The sequence below is a fragment of the Meriones unguiculatus genome, chromosome 21, assembly GCF_030254825.1.
Source record: "Meriones unguiculatus strain TT.TT164.6M chromosome 21, Bangor_MerUng_6.1, whole genome shotgun sequence".
Taxonomy (NCBI): domain Eukaryota; kingdom Metazoa; phylum Chordata; class Mammalia; order Rodentia; family Muridae; genus Meriones; species Meriones unguiculatus.
In genome coordinates, this window is record NC_083368.1 from 42822832 (window position 1) to 42836878 (window position 14047).

The window sequence follows — 14047 nt, forward strand, 5'->3', positions numbered from 1 at the left end:
ATCACCTGGGAAGAGGTGATGAATGAAATATTATCTAGAACAGGTTGGCCTGTGGGGAATTTTTAAATTACATTAACTGATAATAGAAAGATTCATCACACTATGGGCAATATCATTCCCTAGTCAGAAATTTCTGGACTGTATAATAGTAGAAAATGAGCTGAGTAACATGCCTGTTTGTATTTATTCTCTGAACTCTTGACTGTAGATAGGATATGACTAGATGCTTCAAGATCCTGTTACTTTGACTATTCCAGAATAATGGGAATAAAACTCTTTCTCTCCTAAAGCAAACAAACAAAGAAACCAACAAACCCAAATACCTTGTTGACTTGCTTTTTCCACAATGAGTAAAGAAATTTACTGTTTGCTGATACTTTTTTCCAAAGACAATTTTAACATTTAAAAATTATTATTATTATTTATTATTATTATTGTTGTTGTGTGTGCACAATTTTGTGTGTGTGTGTGTGTGTGAGTATGTGCACATGTGCATGCAAGAGCATACTTGCCAGACACAAGTAAACATTAGAGAATAACTTTCTGGAGTTGATTTTTTTCCTTCTATTATGTTTTATGGAGATTCAACTCATGTCATCCATGCCTTTCTCACTGAGCCTTCTCACTGTCCAGCTGTTGGTACTTTTGAATTGAGACTGAACATAAGAAGATGCTCTATTTGTATTTCCTGGTAGATTTTTTTTTCTTTGACAGCGTATCAGAAATGGAAAATATTTTCAGCCTTGATTAAATCTTCTAATTAACAGTCATTATTATTTTTCATATAATCTGATTGTATTGTAAACATTGGAGAAAACAATTAAAGCATGCTGAGATAGAACTTGTCACAATCATAGCACAGTAATCTCTTCTAGATCATTCTATATTTTCCTGTAGTCAAAAAGGAGCCTTTTCTTAGTCCCCCTAGCACCTAGCTGTGTGGCTTGTGGCTATGTTCATTTTAAATGAAAAGAAAATACTACAGCAGCGAAAATTCTGCCTCATAAAGACCAAGTCATAGGCTGTGAGGTGAACAGAAAAGAAAGCACATGCAGGTATGGAAATGTGTCTTTGTTTAATGCTAGAGGTTTTGCTGTACAAACTAGGTCATGTTACAGTTTTACTCTTAAATGTTAACACTAGGACCTGTGTTAAATGGTTGGTTCCTAATGTAGCAATGTTCATAGATGGAGCATTGAAGAACTTTTTAGATCATAAGATTTCCCATCATCAATGGATTAATCCACTGAAGAGTGGATTGGCCTAACTTGATTGGTGATTGGCAGTGATAGAAACTGAGAAGAAGAAATATTAAACTTGGAAGACAAAATGATTTTCGTAATATCAAACAGGAAATGAGAAGTGAAGCTGAGTTTTGAAACTGTGCCCTCCTGTCTCCAGGAAGTGGGTCTATGGGGTGTGCCTTTGTGGACTATGATCTGTCACATGCCTAGTTCTTTTTTCTCTGCTTCCAGGCAGCTATCGTGTGCACAGATTTGCTCTGCCAGGTGCTCCCTGAGGTGATGCTCTCCCTCAGGAAGGCCCAGAAAACACACAGCCAAGACACCGTGGATGCCAGTCTATGAAGTTGAGAGTCAAGATAATTTTTTCCTCCTTCAAGCTGTTTTTTTTTTTCATACCTGTTGAAAGCTGATTGACATGAATAGTTAAGATGACTTTGCATTGCTTTCCCCACCTTCCCTCTCATTGTTTCTATCTCATTACTTCTATCAGGAGCCCCTCATTCTCAGTTTGTTGTTTAACTTGCTGTGTTATCAATTATGCATTGCTGGAATCACGTGAATCTCTAGACAGGTCAAGTCCAGTTTGCCTACACCTGTCCTTCCTTCCCATCTTTCTATCCCTCATCTCAGCACAATGATACTCTAATAAGATTAGCCATGGCCAGAGGTGGCCACAAAAATGGCTTTGGCTGCCCTGTAGCTCAGAATGTGGGGGACTGTGTCAACTTACACTTTTTGGTCACGTGACTCTATTCCTGTTCCTCTCTTCTGATGAGATGGTTTTTACCAAGCAGGATAAGCAACAGAGGGCAAGACTTTGTGGAAACAGGAAAATTGAGGCTTAAAATTCAGCTTCAATTCTTACTTTCTATTGAACATTAGACAAAATACTTTTTATTTCTAAGGCTTCTACTTATGAAAGTCATAGAGATGCCTAGGTGGATAACTCATGCCAAAAATCTGGCACAGAGCAAGCTCTAGTACATGATGTAGGTTAGTGTGAGGTGTGTAGGAACAAGAGCTGCCTTGGGAGGCAGGAAGACAGATATTTGGATCCTGGTAGGAGTCATTGCTAGCCAGCCATTTTCCTTCAGAAATTTAATTTTCTCATCTGTAATTGTACCTCTTTTGCAGACGACTTAGTAAAATAATAGATCATCTGTCACCCCAGGTCATAATCCAGGAAAAGAATCAATAAGCAAGTCCACACTCTACTATATTCCTCCTTCTGCTTCTTTAGTGCTGTGTTTGCTCTCCCCAGGGAGACTTTGCTAAGGCCTCATGAACCTCCCAGAAACTGAGTGCATTATCCAGGGAGCTGGAAGAAATCTACACTCATTCATCCACCCACTTATTTATTCATGCATGCCACAAAAATCTATTAATAGCTATGTGTGCTCTTCCTTTGACCTCTGTGCATGGACTTCCTCTCAGAACTGACAGGCTGGCCTGCCTCTGCAGAATTCTGCTCAGCAAATCCCACTATCCCTTGTCCTACTGTGGCTACTGGGCTCATGTCTCATGGTCACTGATTCCTTAAACTTGTCTTCCTCAGTTATACATACTAATTTCAACTCTGAAAATTTTGCTTTTACTCTAACAGTCCCTTGAATTATATTTTCCTTGTTTCAAGTCCAGCTTCTTGTGCTGTTCAACATAAAGAAATGAACTATTTTCGTAAACTATTTTGAAAGATATGAAAAAGTTCGAGGATAGTATTCATACAACCTGTATATCATAAGGACTTATTAGGTGCTAGATGTGTGTTAGGGTTCATGGAAGTCATCAGTGAATCAGTGTTAGTAATATATGTCTGCTTAACTCTTAAAGTCTAGAATGGAAGAGAGTTAACAAGGTGGACTATTAAAATGTCATATGCTGATAATTTCTGTGACAGAGGAAAAATGCAGGCTGTGTACCTGATCCACTCCCGAGCTAATTGGGTCCCTGGAAGGAATGATGTCTTATCTAAGACAAAGGCACAGATGAAAAATCCGTATTCCAGTCCAAAGAGTGCAACCGCTCTGATGAGAGAGGACACAATTCGATCATGGCAGCAGGCAACCTTCTGTGTGGTTAGAGAGTAAACATCTAGTGTAAATAGATCAGGTTGTTAGGGTGGTTACAGCCTGGGCTACAAGTGGCTTTGCTAGCTATAACAGGAAACTGATTTTATCCAAAGACCATTAGAAAGCCTCTCAAGGGTTTTAAACAGGGCAGAGACATTGTCAAGTTTGGTTTTATAAGGCTGATTTTGGCAGAAGCACATGCATTGATGTGGAAGGAGGGCAATACTGGACACAGTCCATCCAGTGAGAAAGATTTTGCAATGATTTGGGCAAACAATGAGATGGCTTGAGCCAGAAACAGGGAGGAAATCAGCAATGACTTTCACGGATCCAGTATGAATTTGTGCAATAAATACATATTGATGCTATGCCAGACATGGTGATAGGTGTTGGAGTTTAAATTATAAACTGAAAAGGCCTGTTTTAGCTCCTTGTTGGAGATTCTGCCTGTTTCAATGTAATGCTCGGAATGTACTAAGGTATCTCAGGACAGAAATTTGGTGATGGTCTGAAGAGTTCATCTGAAAGGGAAGTGAACACATAAAAGACAAACTCAGAGGAGAATCCCTTATTCAACATTTATCATGTGCCCCAAACTCCTCAAGGTATGGAACAGCAAAAGAGAAAAATCCTTAGGTCGCAGTGCTTACATTCAGTGGAAAGTGTCTTTTGTCATCTTGACTCATGACTGTGAACAGGAATCAAGTATCATAGATCCTAATAGAAAGGTATGAAAAGCCTGTATCAGAGAACTTGGAATGATGAACTCTTGTTGTGTAAAAAAGTTTATCCTCAACGGTGTCTGGCAAGAACTCTTCAGTGAATAGTACTGCATTGTGGTCATACTCTGTACTAGATTTCCTAGGTTCAAACACTGACTCCTACATGTATGGACTCTATTATTTTAGACAAATTGCTTGTTTAAACAAGTGATTCATTTCACAGTATTTTTATTCCCAAGGGGTCTTAAGTATTCCAGGCTGGCCTTGAGTACATTTTCTCAGCCCTGACATCTTGAGTCCTGGGTTTACAAGTACGTGCTGCCATGATGTTTTTAATACAGTACTGGGGATCAGACACTGGGCTTCATGTGTGCTAGGCAATCATTGTATGATTGAACTACATCCCCAATCCACAAAAATTATTTAACCCTCGTGTACTTCAGTTTTATCACCTGTATAAAGGGGATGATGGTTCCTACATCTGTAGGATTGCCATGAAGATGAGAAGCGCTAACACACACATTAAGTGCTTAGAAATAAAGTCCTAAGAAGGTTGAGGCTATTGTTATATTTGAAACTAGGGTACATATTTGGTAATTGTGTATTAGTTGTGTAAGTGGACAGCATACAAAAAGGTCACATCTCTGATAGCATCATAAATGCTGTAGGCACATGCGTATTTACCACACAATTGTCTGTAAGAAGTGAAAGAAGGAAGGGGTGTCTTTAGTAGTTTTTACTAAGATAAATACTTAGAAAATGAATGGTGGGGGACACGAAGTCACTGTGGATGGAGGAGAGAAGAGCAAATGTTTAGTTGTGAGGAAGTGAGATGGCCCGAGAGCTGAAAATTTGACTTTTTTTTCACTTAATTTGAAGCAAGCAAACCATGAGCATCTTTAAATGATGACTAAAATAAAGAAAATATAGTAGGAAGATTTCAAATTCCTGCAGTAGGTTATGAAAATTGGATAAAAAGTCTGGGAGAAGGCTGGATGGAACATTGGATTTAAGCATTAAATTTCTTCCTTCCTTCTTTCCTTCCTACTTTCCTTCCTTCCTTCCTTCCTTCCTTCCTTCCTTCCTTCCTTTCTTTCTTCCTCCTTCCTTTCCTTCCTGATGGGCAAATTGGGGTGAGGAGTTGCCTCTGAATTGGACAAGGCAGATAGCATGAAGCAGGTATTTTTGCAAGAGTGGGTTTTATTTTAATTTTTAATTTTTTATTTTTATTAATTACAATTTATTCACTTTGTATCCCACCTGTAGCTCCTCTCTTCTCTCCTCCCAACCTCACCCTCCCTCCCTTTTCTCCACCCATGCCCCTCCTCTAGTCCACTGATAGGTAGGTGTTCCTCCCCTTCCTTCTGATCCTAGTCTATCAGGTCTCATCAGGAGTGGCTGCATTATCTTCCTCTGTGGCCTGGCAAGGCTGCACCCTACTAAGGGGGAGGTGATCAAAGAGGAGGCCAATCAGTTCATGTCAGAGACAGTCCCTGTTCCCATTACTAGGGAACCCACTTGGACACTGAACTGCCATGGGCTACATCTGTGCAGGGGTTCTAGGTTATCTCCATGCATGGTCCTTGGTTGGAGTATCAGTCTCAGAAAAGACCTCTTTGCCTGGATTTTTTGGTTCTGTTGCTCTCCATGTGGCGCTCCTGTCCTCTCCAGGTCTTACTATTTCCCACTTCTTTCATAAGATTTCTGTGCTCTGCCCAAAGTTTGGCTATAAGTCTCAGAATCTGCTTTGATACCCTGCTGGGTAGAGTGCAAGAGTGGGTTTTCAAGGAGAAAAGAGGAAGTCTATGCTAGGTTGAGTTGGTTAAGTCCTGATTGGTCAGGTTAGACAGTGTTTGATCTTAGGAATCAAACACCAAGGGCTTTAGGAATAAGGATTGAGCAAGGAAGAAGGGAAAGAAAGGGGCAAACCCTGTCTGCAATGCTCGCGACTACTAGAGAGCTCTTCATTACACTTTTTTTGTTTTATTACAGGCCACTGGGTGGAGAGTAAGTGGTGGTCATTCTCTGGCTGCTTCCTGCTGATTTTTGGGTGCCATCGTTAGGGGACCAAGGAAGCTGGAAAGTTGGTCAAGGCTGGGAAAGCACAGGCTATGTCAGTAGATGTCCAGGCTTTGTGGGACTATCTCTGGCTGGAGAAGTACAAGGAATATCATAGCTGTTTCTGAACCTGGATTGTTTCAGGGCTAAACACTTTACAGATTCTAAGGGAACATCTGGGGATGGCAAGGTGCTGGAGCAGTCTGTAGTTGATTTGACATCTTTTGAGATAGATAGACTGGGAACAGAAGGCAAAGTTAGGGAGGTTAGGAGGAAGTTTTTATCTTGGGTGTGCATCTGAAACTTTTAGGTCTCTGGTCTTGGTAGTTGGGGAAGGGGAGTCCGAAGAACAAGGAAAGGCAGAGAAGACCAGAGGAAGGGGGAGAAATCCCACCCTCAGGAATAGACAGCTGAGTAAATTTAGACTATTGGTTGACATTGAGACAGGTGACAATTGTATTCAAATTGATTTCCTGAAGCTTATGCGAATTTCTTACAAAAGAGATAGAAGTTTTAGGTATGTTATTATTGCCACTGTTTCTGTAATCTGTACTGAAATTGATATTGTAGAAAAGGCAGTAGATTTATGTTTTTGAATTATAGGAAAATTTTGGGGACCCAAACAAGATCACAGAGAAGGAAAGAAATCTGAAGCAACTCTTCCTATATCTTAAATCACTTTTTTCAGCATTAAATTTCTAATATGGCAAATTCACAGTTTAGCAGCTTCTCCTAATGGTGACCCCTCTAGGAGAGCACAAACTTCCGGTTTGTTAAGAAAAGATAAAATATTTGTTGGAAGAGTCTGGTGGCCTTTCAAGCATTTAGTTGTAAGTTTGTCATCTGCTCTTTGAATGTTGGGCCATAGCTAACTTTTGTCCATCTCAAGCTGGCTTCTTCATTACAATGGTGGTGTCATGATGGCCCAGGCTATGCCCTGAGAACACTGTGCTTTAATGCAGATGTGAAATTGTGAGCGGTAAGTCTCTTGTAGAATTTTCTTGACATTTCACTGTACATTCTTGTTTTCCATCATTGTTTAGTTATTTTAAGTGGCTTCCTTTCCTATGTCATCACAAAAACGAAACCAAATACCTCACTGTTGCATGAGCTTTAATGAGCTACTTCAGTCACTATCTATCGTCTTAAAAACGGTAAGATGACGTGATTCACAATCTTTCTTTCCACATCAAAGATCTACTTTCCTGTCCTGTCACAGCATGCATGTTTTCAGGAAATACACATGTGTGACTCAGTACGTTTAAAATTTGTTTCAATTTCCTTACCACAAATCGAGTGTTTACTTTGGAAGGTAGATTCCGTGTATGTATTTAAAATCTCCGTCATTTCTTTCAAGCCATTTGGGTAGCACTTATCGAAAGCAGGGAGTATTTTGATCATGAGTTCATCTTTCTTTAGTAGAATTAAAAGAAATAGAAGCAACAACTTCACCTTGAAAGTCTTAGGTTAAAAGTGTGAATTGAGACCATGCAGTGTCACATACTTGTAACTACAAGCACTTAGAAAGCTGAGGCAGGAGGATTGTGAGCTCAAGGTCAGTCTGAACTATAGCCAGATCCTGGAAAAGAGAGGAAAGAAAGAAAGAAAGAAAGGGAGACAGAACTGAAACGTGTATCAGTCTATTAAGAGGTCCCTGGAGCTTTTGCTTTAATGTTAAAACTGAGGCAGAGAAGTACTAGAGGTGACGTTCATTGGCTCACTTGAGGTGGCTAGCAGCACCACGATTAAAGTACTATGAGATGTAGAAAGACACGTTTTTAAAGTATGTCGTTGTACCCTGTTTGAAAACGAGAACATATAACACACGTTATACACACATGTATAACACACATCTAACACATCTAAATGTGTTAGATCTTACAATGCTTATTACTGGACTAAATTCTTCTTGAAGTTTCCTCTAAGCAAATTGAAGTGACGTACATCCATTCGTAATGTCTGCAGGTTGGCGACGCAAACATTTCTGGAGAAGTCTCCCAGAATGGCCAAAATCCTCCTTGCTCCTGAGAAGTTTCACTCTAACCAATGACTTTGCAGTTCTTTTATTTCCCTGAAACAATGTGATGCGCTATAATAAGAATTCAATCTGTTCTGATATTATTGCGTAGGAATATTCATCAGACTCATAAGCTTAGACACGATTAGGTTTATTCTCTTCAGAGCCTTTCACGCTGCTCTTTCTTATAAACTCATTTGTGCTATGGCTTTGTCCCCTAGAAATGTCTTTTTAGCTCTATAGACTTAATACAGCTGTTTACTTTATTCATCCACTCATTTTATCTACAGGGATCATGATCTGTGTCTTAGTCTCTTTCCCATTACTTTGGTTGCTGTGAGACCTTGTTATTGAGATCCTGGGACAGTGTGAGTGGATAAATTTGGCTTGTGAGCATGATTTGCTCCTCTGCAGGCACCTATGATGGATGGATCTAGCTAACTTCCTTACATGAAAATAGCACAGCCAATTGAATTGGACATGGCTGTAATCCCAATAATCAGGAGGCTGAAGCAGGAGAATTGCATCAATGGTAAAACCAGCCTGAGCTATGTAGTAGTTATCAGAACAGCCAGGGTTGCATAACAACCTGGCTGTTGAAAAATAAGTCTTGAAAATATGATTTTAGGAACATAGCAGGTTCAAGTCTCTGTGAGGAGGAAGAGAGTGGATGAGGAAGCTGCACTTTCTCATTTGAAAATAAGTATGATTGGATATGAATTCTAAAACTAGGTGTGCAGTAAAAATTCAAAAGCAACAGAAGTTCAAAGTGTAAACAAATATAAAAATTGGCAAAATAGGGGCATTTTGGAAACAAAATTAGCATAGAAATGCTTGTATTTGCCATGGTCGTTCAAAATATTTTATCTCCTGAGCCAAAAGGAAGTTCCAGTTTTGTTGATATGTTTAGCACTGGCCAGATGGGTCCAGAATAAACAGCCTTTAGCCATTTTATGAAAACATGGCTGGTAAATTGCAGGATGGAGAAGTTAGGCTGAGCACAGAAAACCAACAGGTGTGTCTGCACGTAGCCTCTGCTTTATTTTGCTGCCACGTCAGCCTCCGTTAGCTAATGTTTCACAAACCAAAGCTACCTTGGAGATTGCCTAGGAGCAACAGCAGATCTCCTCCAGTCTTTTCCAGACTGGAATGTGATGCCGTGAAACTATGTTCAGGAGTGTGTGCAACTATCCATTCCAGTTGCCCGTCTGTCCCACTGTCCCTCTTGCCCAGCCCTGCCCATATCCATGGAAAGGGGCACTTCAGGGTAGATATTTCCAAGTTACAAAGGAAACTCATGCCAGACTTCACCTTTAGGCACCTTTCATTGCAACTTAAAAACCACTGTCAACCAAGTCAATAGCAGCTTACTTGTCTTCTACTTGTAGAGACTAAGCCGAGTGATGCAGCCCTAACACAGGAATATGTTGTTCCATATTAACTTTCATGAGCACATCAAGGTAGCTGTCCAGGACAGCATCTTCCCTGAATCCCTGCAGAAAACTACATACTCGTCCTGCCAGGAACTGTCTCCTGCAAGTTTATGGCTGAGCAGTCTCATTCTCCTAGAAATGCCTGTGATTTGAAAAATGAAGTTTCATGACCCACCTGATCTACTAAGGTTAAGATGTCAAGAGTCAGCCAGACCCGGCGGTGCAACACCTGTAATGCCAGCACTCTGGAAGAGGCAGGAGGATCTCTGTGAATTCGAGGCCAGCCTGGTTTACAAAGTGAGTCCAGGACAGCCAAGGCTACACAGAGAAACCTTTTCTCAGAAAAAATAAAAAGGTCAAAGTTAATTTGTTTGTTGGGTGGAGCATTTGTTTTCTGATTTAGGAAGCAACTGTTTCAGATGTGAGTCTGTGGGATGATTTCCTCATAAATTTTTGATGACTAAAATCTAAAGGTGATGGTGAAAACCTTAATAATAGCTTTTTAAATGATAAAGTTCCTTTTTGGAGTTGAGATTTTCAACTTTCCAGACTAATAAACTATGGAACAAAGCATTTTTATATTTATGAAAAAAGTTCTATATGAGTCAGATAATTGTGTTTTATCTGCTATCATTTGGGCTGGACATAGTGAAACATAACTATCTGGTATATATGTGTAAGTTTTTCTTAAATTTTGTATGAATGGCCAGGTGTTCATGGCACTTGCCTTTAATCTTAGCACTTGGGAGGCAGAGGCAGGAGGAACTCTGTGAGTTTGAGGCCAGCCTGGTCTACAAATTGGGTCCAGGATAGGTAAGGTTACGCATAGAAAAAAATCCTGCCTCAAAAAACCAAAACAAACAAACAGAATCCAAGAGAACTCCCCAAAATATCAAAACATGAAAACCAAAACAAATTTTGTAGGAATGAGTATATAAAAAGAGATTTACGCTAAACAATCTCCTTACAGGTGGGGAAATTGTTAATAGGTTATACTGTTCATGAAGAGCTGCATCCGATCCTCAGCTCACAAATCAGATAACCAGCAACCACCAGCTCTAAAGGATCCAATGTCCTCTTCTTGCCTCTGCTGACACCTACATTTATGTGCACAAATTCACTCACAGACAGAAAGTTACACACACACACATTCACACACACACACACACACACTCACATATAGATTTAAAAAAAAATATGGTCACTGTCAGAAACAAACCGCAGCTAAGTTCAGATAGTTTTTAAAGAAAGACAGTATTTCAATATTAATATAGTAACAAAATAAAAAATAATAACTGGTCCATGACACTTAAAATTATTTGAGTTTCTTGGTGTGCTAAGGTGGGTTTATCCATGGGGACCCCCTTCTCTGAGAGGAAGGGGGGAATAAAAGGAGGGATGTGAAGGTAAGGCTTGGAGGAGAGGAGGGAGCGGGCTTCAGTCAGCATGTAAAGGGAATAAATGAATTAATTAATGGAAAAATAATAAAAAGAAAATCTTTTTCTTTTTCCACATCCTTTCCCCCTCCACATTCAAATTTACATTCTTTCTCACAAATGGAACACAATACAAGAAAAATCTAAACCAAGAAAACAAAATAAAACCACATCAAAAAAGAAAAACAAAACAAAGCAATAACAACAAAATCCCACCAAACTGTAACCAAGTAAACACACACATACTCAGATACACACACACACAACCTCCCCCCAAACTGTGGATTCCATTATATGTTGATCAATTATTTCTAAACATGAGGCCTGTCCTGGAGTAGTTGATAACCCCAGTGCCACTCTACTGGAGAAAATCGATTTTCCCTCTTCTAGCAGGTAAAAGTGACAGTTCACTTGTTAACCTTTACTCTGGTGGCTAGGTTTTCATTCACTCACTCATTTCAAAACAATATATATCACAAACAAAATATAATAAGATAAAACAAAAGCTAGAAGTTGGGCAAGACGAACGAACAGAAGAAAAAGAGCCCCAAAGAAGGGAAAAGAATCAGAGAGCCGGTCATTTTTCCATTCAGGAATTCCATGAAAACAGTAAACTGGAAGCTATAATGTGTGCACAGACGACCTGGTACAGACCCATGAGGGCCTTGTGTGTGCTGCCTCAGCCTCTGTGAGTTCATATGAGCTTTGATGGTGTTGATTTAGAGGACCTTGTTTTCTTGGTGTCCTCCATCTTCTCTGGCTCTTGCCCTTTCTGCCTCCTCTTCTGCGGCATGACCTGAGATCTGAGGACAGAGATCTGATGGAGAGATATCATTTAGGGTTGAGTATTCAGAGTATTCTTACTCTCTGCGCAATGTCTGGCAGTGATAGGCTCAATTTTATAATACTTTAGTCATTGTGGAAAACATACTGATACAGGATATTACTTGTTTGTGCTTAGTAAGTTCAACTCATATTTTGGTCTTCTCTAAAATCTAATAGATGACATTGTGAATTTTCAAAATGTTTGACTATAGTTTAACTGATTAAAATATGAAATATAGGTCCTTTTTTGAAGCGAAGATATTCGAATGTTGTCCCATGTGAGTATGTCAAAACAAAAAGTACTGAAATACTATTTACGTGATTATATGAAAACTGTGGTTATAAACCATTAAACAGCCTTTCTTACCACAGAGGTCATTTGATCAAAACCACAAGGAAGAAAAACGAGGTGGGAGTGGTCCAAACCTCATTACCCTTAACCTTTCAGTTGAAGACCGTGAGGATTGCTCAGTGGGTGCAGAGCTTGCAGTGAGAACGTGTGGACTCGAGTTGGATCCCGAGAACCCACCATAAAGGCTGGACATGGCGGCATACCTCTGTAGCCCAGCGCTGGGGTGGAGGTGGAGAGCGGATCCCAAGGGCTCACTGGCAACCAGTTTAGTCCCCAAATGGCAAACACAGGTTCAGGGCTAGACCTTGTCTCAAAGTATGTTGGAGAGAGACGAAGGGAGGCATCCAAACTTGTTCTCTGGCCTTCCTGTCAACCCATTCAGATGAGCAAACCTGCAGCACATACATGTTTGCACATATTCATGACACACACACACACAGACACCACATACATGCCAAACTGTTTGGCAGATAATACTTGAGTTACCGTCTCAATTTCGAGAAGACCAAGATGAGTACTAACTTTTCAGAACACAATAGGAGATGCTGAAGAGCTGCCGCGGTGGTTGAGAGCGGATGCTGCTTTTCCAGAGGACGCAAGGTCACTGTTCAGCACCGATCTTAAGCATCTCAGAAACATCTGTAATTCTAGCTCCATATGGCCTTGTGCTAATTTCTAGCCTTGGTAGAATACAGGTAGTCACCTGTATTCATCTACACCGATCTGGCACAAACACACACTCACACACACAATTGAAAATAAAATGCACTTTAAAGAAAATAACAGGTAGACACTATTTCTAATATATATGTAATATATATTATATAATATGTGATATATATATATATATGTAATATGTATATTTGCTTTTGCTTTTCTGTCCTAATATGTAAACATTTATTCTATTATTGCCTAGTACAGTTTTTATGAGATATTTCTTAAGTGCAAAATAAAGTGAATGAGCTTACAATTTTTCTAAAATTTCATCTTCTAGAAATGAATTGAGATTCCACTTCTGTGAAATCTGAATGAGTTGAAGAACACCATCAGGTTATGTAAAACAGATGACATATAGCCTAGGTGTTCAGAAAACTGAGAAATGTATGTGGGTCAAAATGATGACAGCTAAAACCAGTCTGTGGACTGAGCTGGAGAGTCAGTGGGAAAGTGCATGGTTGTAGGTTGCAGAAAGGGAGGGCTGTGATGCAGAATGGAAAAAATAACAGATGCCAAAGGATTGAAATAGATGAGAAGGCACCTCTCTCACAAAAGCTCTTAGTAATGAACTTTGGATTTGATCCTGTGTATAGACAGAAACAGAAAGAGATCCTTTTAAAGAATAAAGTCACTGGTAGCTCAGTATCCAAGTGGGTTCCGCTAGTAAGGAGAACAGGAACTAGTGCTGACCTGAACTCAATGACTACCTCCTTTACCTCCCTGCCCCCGAGGGAGGAATAGCCTTGCTTGGCCACAGAGGAGGACATGGCAGCCAGTCTTGATGAGACCTGATAAGCTAGGGTCAGATGGAAGGGGAGGAGGACCTCCCCTAGTAGTGGACTTGGAAAAGGGCAGGGAGGAGATGAGGAAGGGAGGGTAGGATTGGGAGGAAATGAGGGAGCAGGATACAGCTAGGATACAAAGTAAATAACCTGTGATTAATAAAAAAAAATAAAAATTAATAAAAAAGAGTAAAGTCACGTTCTAAATCACTTACGAAATTGTTTCAAACTTCCCTATTGATGAATGTTTTTATTTTCTTCATGGCATCATGGGGTCTAATCACTGGAACGACCATTCCATTCTTTCTCATTTTTTTCTATATCTTCTCTTGGTGAATACCTACATACTACATCTTGATTTGTGATAATAATGGTGAATATTTCTCCTATTT